Source organism: Patella vulgata, chromosome 4 (genome assembly GCF_932274485.2).
Source record: "Patella vulgata chromosome 4, xgPatVulg1.2, whole genome shotgun sequence".
NCBI lineage: Eukaryota > Metazoa > Mollusca > Gastropoda > Patellidae > Patella > Patella vulgata.
Window position 1 is genome coordinate 662,786 of NC_065882.2, and position 6,813 is coordinate 669,598.

The 6,813-nt window shown below is 37.7% G+C and overlaps 1 long non-coding RNA gene across 5 annotated transcripts; it reads right to left on the reverse strand.

The window, feature by feature from the left end:
- Positions 1–319: 319 nt before the first annotated feature.
- Positions 320–4,614, reverse strand: LOC126817663 (uncharacterized). Of its 5 annotated transcripts, none has more exons than XR_007679103.2 (3): positions 4,537–4,614; positions 1,511–1,651; positions 320–467 (listed from the first exon to the last, which is right to left on the reverse strand). It is a non-coding gene; the product is annotated as an uncharacterized LOC126817663 (long non-coding RNA). The 5 variants fall into 5 exon arrangements; XR_007679102.2 differs by lacking the exon at positions 4,537–4,614 and adding an exon at positions 2,089–2,338; XR_007679097.2 differs by lacking the exon at positions 4,537–4,614 and adding an exon at positions 2,028–2,337.
- Between the last annotated feature and the right edge of the window lie 2,199 nt (positions 4,615–6,813).

A 6,813-nucleotide genomic window follows, 5' to 3' on the forward strand; every position in this document is an offset into this window, starting at 1 on the left:
CATTGGCCGAGAAAGTCTATCGTGATTTTCCGGCGTGGTTTCCTCCTTATCACTGGTGCAGGACGGATAGGACGAAAAACCTAGGACTCGTGTATACATTGGCGTGCACGTGAAATATACTCTGGCAGTTGGAATTCGATAAAGAGTAGTCCACAGTGCCTCATAGCACACTGTATGGCGCATGCTTGTCTTCAATAGCCCAGTCGGAGCAGAGCAGTAGGACGTTAAACCCCATTTCATTTCATTTCACTTCGTATTATAGTGAGTACATATCCTAAAGGAATTCGGACTTAAAACTGAATATTTTATACATGGGTTTATTTTAAAACATTTATTTTGAAGATGACACACAGCACGTGTAAGCTTGAACAGCTACATTGAAAGGTTTACTTTATACAGGTAAGGAAGTCATCATCACAGCGAAATCCTTTCGGACAACATCTACCTCCACCTTTACAACACACCGCCTGCAAGATAAACAAATTAATATAATAACACAAAATGGAAGTTGGATGGTCATATTCACCGACAAGGAGGACCGACACCACTGCTTACGGATTTAAACATAGAAAAACGACACAAAACGTAAGTTCAAATTGTGCATCTACACCCACCAGTGATTCTCAACCAGTGTGCAGGCGTGTCGCGAGATCTTCCTAAGTGTGCCGCGAAATTTTGAACGGCACACTAAGTAAATTTCTCACTAAAGAAGCCAGCTATTTGACGGATAAAATTCGAAACACTGCAATAAAGTAAGTTTATAGTTGTGCTTTTCTTTATTTAGTTTGAGTCATTTATGACTAGTTTGTGTCTACGGTTGTATTTCGTCTATGGTTTGCTATGTTTTTATTTTGCTAAATAAAATATTCGTCATATATTTTAGCCAGGTGTGCTGCTACTTTTTCATGTGTTCGAAGGTGTGCCGTTGGCAAATAAAGGTTGAGTACAACTGACCCACATTGATAACTTCAGTAGGATCTGCCTAGTCTAGTCTGTAAATGGAATGGGATTTAATATCCGACTTTTCTTCATCAGTCGATCTAATGGCTGGCATACACCACGCAGTGTCCTCAGAAGTTGTGACTGGACACCGGTGTTACCCCCAATTCTTTCTAGCGTTCGTTTAAGGCATATAAGTTTAGACCCCTATTTGGATTCCTTTTTGACACAGTTAAGTAAGTCTAGAAAATCCCAAGGATGTTTTTGACGTTAAATTATCCATCACAAAATGTTTTCAAATCCAGTAAATATCGCAGGCTAACGATGAGAGTTTATTATGGTCTGGATAAGTTAATTAATGTTTATTTAATAGTTTATATAACATTTCAGACATAAAGAAAGACCTACAATAGGCAGATTTAGCTCTTGCATATTGTATGTTTAACCAACACAATTCTCCCATAGCCGCCGTAGATCCCACCCTCTCTTTGTAATAACTACTCACTTACTTGGGTTGTTTACACAACTGAGTGGTGCATGTTTATATATTAGTATCTCGTTATATACTTACATTAGGTTCAGGACAACACGACACGCCCCCACGTGGATAATGACAGCATGTATTCCCGTCAGGACACGTCACCGTTCTATTAGTACATATCACTTCCGTCTTGGTACCGACAATGAAGAGGCAAGCATACAGTAGCAGGATCTGAAGAAATTAATATATATTTTGGTATTAGACACAACAGTTCGATTTTATTGGGCTCAAAAGTTACCAAATTCTTTATTTACTCCCGATTGATTCATTAAAACCAAACAGTAAAAACTCAGTATACAGGTGGATAAATCTATTTGTTAAGGCCAGCTCAATTTTTGTCCTGTCGCTGAGATGTAAATAAGATTAGGGCACGTGATTGTTGGCGAGATATATAGCACTGGAGCTAGATCAAGGGTTTGGGTTAGGGTTGGGATTAGCAAAGCTAGCCCTGTTTACATTTTTTATAAAAAAAAATTAAAAAAATGTAATGTTTACATCTCCTGACCTATGACGAAACATTGAGTTGGCCTTATCATTTAGCATTAACCGTATACAGGTTTGATTCAGAATATCGTCAAGACTAAATGACAGCAAACAATATCTTGAACCATGTAGGGAAAGCAATGACCCGGAAAGCCCTGATCCAGGAATACGACTATAGAAGAGCATGAAGTAAGGGAGACAACTGTCGTTGAAACGAAGATATTGGGAGTCAGACCGACATTCACTTCTTCATTGACGTTATTGATCACTTTGTCCGACTCCAACCTTTTCCTGTCCTGAACGCGTTTCACTACAGACAGAGCAACAAAGTTTGTATGAGGTCGACCACTGAAATGTTGAGACACCCAATCTTGAAGTAGCAAACTATAAACTGCTATGTTACTTATCCGCCTCTAAACCAATACGGGGGATGGCCAAATGGTTAGCACGTGCGCGCTGTACCTTAAGGCCTGTCACTGAGTCAGCTGGCGTGGTTTCGATTCCCCGGTTGTACGTGACAAGGAGTAGGGTCGCCTGTCCAACCTCGCGGGTTTTCTTCGGGTACTCCGGTTTTCCCCCACTGCTAAAGACCGCTACGCGCAAGCGAATTATTGAAATACAATTTAACCATATGTTAGTCCCGAAATGACCTAGTTTGTGTCAAGTGGACGTTAAACCCTATTTCACTCTGAGCTTTTGGCGTGTGGTGCACGAAATTGTGGGTATCCCACTAAAAACATCAACGCTGATTGGTTAATCATAAGGTCAGAAGTCGCTCGTATGACCCCCGACATGACCTTCAACTACCATCGGTGAGATCATCATCTAGTGATGGCCATCTAAATCATAAAAAAACGAAACGAAATACAGATGTGTATTTTAATCGTATTGGTTTATGCTATCAGTAGCTCCCACAACCACATACCACCGTTTTATTCTTTAATTACTTCAATATAAAAATCGTTAATTCCAAGAAACAGCGCAAAAATAATTCGATAATGTGGAATAACTATTTATAGTATCATTGATAAATGAAAAGACAAAACATTGACTGTCGTTTGTCTGTCTGTTTATTTGTTTGTCTGTTCGGGGTTGGCCGCTACACTAGGTCTGCCCCGAGTCTGAAATTTGGGGTATAGGGGTAGCTCGGACCGGGGAGTAACATAGGCCAGGTGGCGTTAGTCTACCACTTCCGGTTTCGGGGTTATGACCCCCGAGCGAAGCCGGTCATTCTTCTAGTCATTGATAAATGAAAAGGCAAAACATTAAATAAATAATTTATTTTCCACAAACGGACATACTGTTATTCAATATGACACGTTATGTTTTACAGAAATGGATTGAATTTTGGTAATATGTTTTAATATTTGTTAGTAGCCTATGGGTGATCAAGGAAGATGGCTGGAATGGCGTTTTGCCGTATATTATTGCCGTGAATTAACTGATTTCTTTTTATATAATCGAAGTATTTGGATTGATTTTTACGATAACGAGAAGGTATTTGATAGTTTTGGGCAAATCTTCCTGACATGCACAAAGGGAGAAAAGGAGAGCGAGGAGGAGAAGACGTTATATTTTATCGTTAAGACATTTCCACAAATTGTCTTTGGATTGAAAACTCTATTTACCACGGGAGTTGGGTGACCGAATGGTTAAAAGGTGCACGTTGGATCACGTGGTCTGGCATGGAGTCTAGTAGCGTGGTTTCGATTCCCCGCTTGTACCTGACCAGCAGTAGGATCGTCTGTCAAACCCCTATGCGCAAGCGAATTATTGAAATAAAATTGAACATATGTTAGTCCCGATATGACCTAGCTTTTGTCGAGTGAACGTTACCCAACACGCCCATACTGTAACAGTAGGCCTAACCTGATCAATATTTTGGAGGGGGGGGGGGTCAGTAAGACCATTAATCCCACCCTTTCACCTTACACTCGGCGTTTACAAAACATAATATCTAAATTTAAAATCTAATTAAAAATCAAACATGAACCAAGAGTAACACAGAAAGCAAAAAAGAAATTGAAGGGTCTACATTCCCACTCCAACCCCACCACCCCAAACTTGAACCTTAATCGGGAAAAACTTATATAAAAGCTAGTCAGATGAAAAGTAAATACAGTTTTGATAAATGTGTACAAGATTCTATATATATATAAATCATCGTTTAATTTAGTTCGTATAAAAGGGACGCGGTAACACGATTTGTACTAAGTGAAATATTAGACTTAACGATGGGTGAATTTATTGTATGTCTATGTACTAGAATGAATGGTCGACAATTTTAGCAAACATCACAACTTATTAACAAGTTCTGCTTCGTTTGTACTGGATACCTGTCCAATAGTACGATAACTCTGGTCATTGTTACTAGAAATATTTCATAAATCTTAGACTCTATTCAAACCACAGCTGAAGTACTATTTTCTATGTAATACTATGAAACTATGACTCACCATGTATATAACCCTTTCCCTTGCGCTTTAAGCATGCTTTTGATAGATTTTGGGCTATACAACTATACATCACTATTATTATCTGAAGTATTATAATAAAACTAAATTACATCTTACCAGTTTCCACTGCATGTTTATAATATGGGTGATATATGTTCTTTATTCATATGTTCGAGAGTTTTCTGTAAATGTTTGTTATTATAACAACATTAAGAGTAATTATATCCAGCAGTTACCACACGATAAATCATGTTTCCTGTCTTGGAATCAATTGATATTGGTTAAATAATGACCATTTATTATCATTTAGCAATTAGCGGATGAAAAAATTTGAACATTCCGCAAAATGTAAAATCGTTACGCCATATATGCCGACAGTGAAAACAACATACAGTATTATTATGTCATCATGTATGGTATGCAATTAAAAAATATATATACTTTTGGAATAACGTCGCGGCCCGTCTTAAAATACAGAAGTGACGTAATCCTCTGATGTTGGCGTGCCATTATTTGAAGTATACTGTGTCAATTGTACATTTTTTTTTAAATACCAGATGAAATATTTGATTTTCGTGACGATTACGTTCAAATATAAGTGCGGGATAGTGTCTGTACTTTTAAGTTGTTTAATTATTTTGAGCAAGACATTGTATAATATATTGATAGAACACTCAGGACTAACGCCCCCGTGCATCAATATATTACTATATGTTTCACTCTCAACCGCTGAATAACAATATATTGACTGACGCAAGACTAATGTAGCACCATGTGCCTTTTTGTCAGACGTGGAGAGCGGGCCATCGATTCCGATCGCCACATCCTACGTACGACACATGCATCTTTTCTTACTACATATCTTAATAGCCTTGTGATCGTCTAGAATTTTCACTTGTTGTCTATGCTTCCCCTTCACGTTGTGTATTTACTTCTTACTGTTTTCTTAAGACGTTTGTTTTACCGGGAATAACAATGCAACAGTTCGTTTTTACATTTTATATATCATAGCCGGATACATGGATACAAGCATAGTTTAGATTACAATACTAAAGTCATTCTCAAACACTAGCCAGCCAATTGCTACATCTTTTTCCTCCTGGAATCAAGCTGCTGTCTGGCGATTGCTCACAAATATGATAGTTTTGTAGCTTGAGTTTTGACGTTCAATTATCCTATTGGTCAAATATGATGTAAATAATCAAAGAGATTGGCCAATTTAGGCTGATGACGTCGAAACCCATCCTTATATGGAAAATGGAAATACACCGAAGAAACTTCCCACAAGATATATGTTATCAACCTAGAATTGAATGTTTAGCACATTATGACTTTTTTTATATAACAATATGTCATTCATTCACTAAGTTGATTTAAGTACATACTATATATATGTGAATCTAATAACTTGCCAACGATATTAATTAATAAAATACAATGCCATCATTTTTCTCTATTCCTTGTCTATAAATTTGAAAACAATGTCGCAACGACAATATTTCTACACTAATCGATGAATATATACTAAGAAAAAAATTAGATTAATGATCGCGAACCATTTTTATTCACCTGATCCCCGTATAACTAAAATTGGTTATACCTAATTATTTATTAAATAATGGGAATACGTATAATACATAGACCCGTTTGTTTTTAAAATACAACATGGGTATATTTATTCCAGTAAGTAATGGACATTTAATGGAATGGCGGTGTAATGTTGTCCATCTGTTCTGAAACAACAGGTTTAATGAATACGGGCAAAGGCAAAACATTGCGCTATGAGGGACATTTTGCTCGGACAGCTAGCAATTAAATTTAAAACATGAGATATTTTACATGCAGCAAACCGTGTTTGCCCCATCTGAACGAATAGACATTGTTCCTTGCCAGGCTCTCCGCTCTGCCCCACTGACAATGATAAACCACGCTGGGAACTTTCTCCGCCAAGACAGGGGTCAAAGGCCAAACTGACAACGAGAAACCAAGTTGGAAAGTTCAGGGGAACCTTCGCGGCCAACTCAGAGGTCAAAGTTCAAACCACGAACCAGCGGACCGTTTTCGTGCACCGATTAGTTCAACACTGAGTACAAATACACAGAGCAAGACAAACATCAATCAATATAAATATACTGTAAATATCCGACAGATGGAGCTGCTTTACTCCTGGTGACGTGTCACAAACTCCCTATAGTCTCTCATGCCACCATTTCTTCTGCCATTTGTCAAGTGTTCCACTGTAATTATACAAACTGTAAAATAAATACAAATACAATCTGATTACAACACAGATCCTATTTCGTTTCGTTTATATAGTTCAAAATTTTGATTTACTTGTCTTTACTTCACTAGGATCTGGAAGAGTTGTTATATAAGCCGCGTTCTGGTTAATGT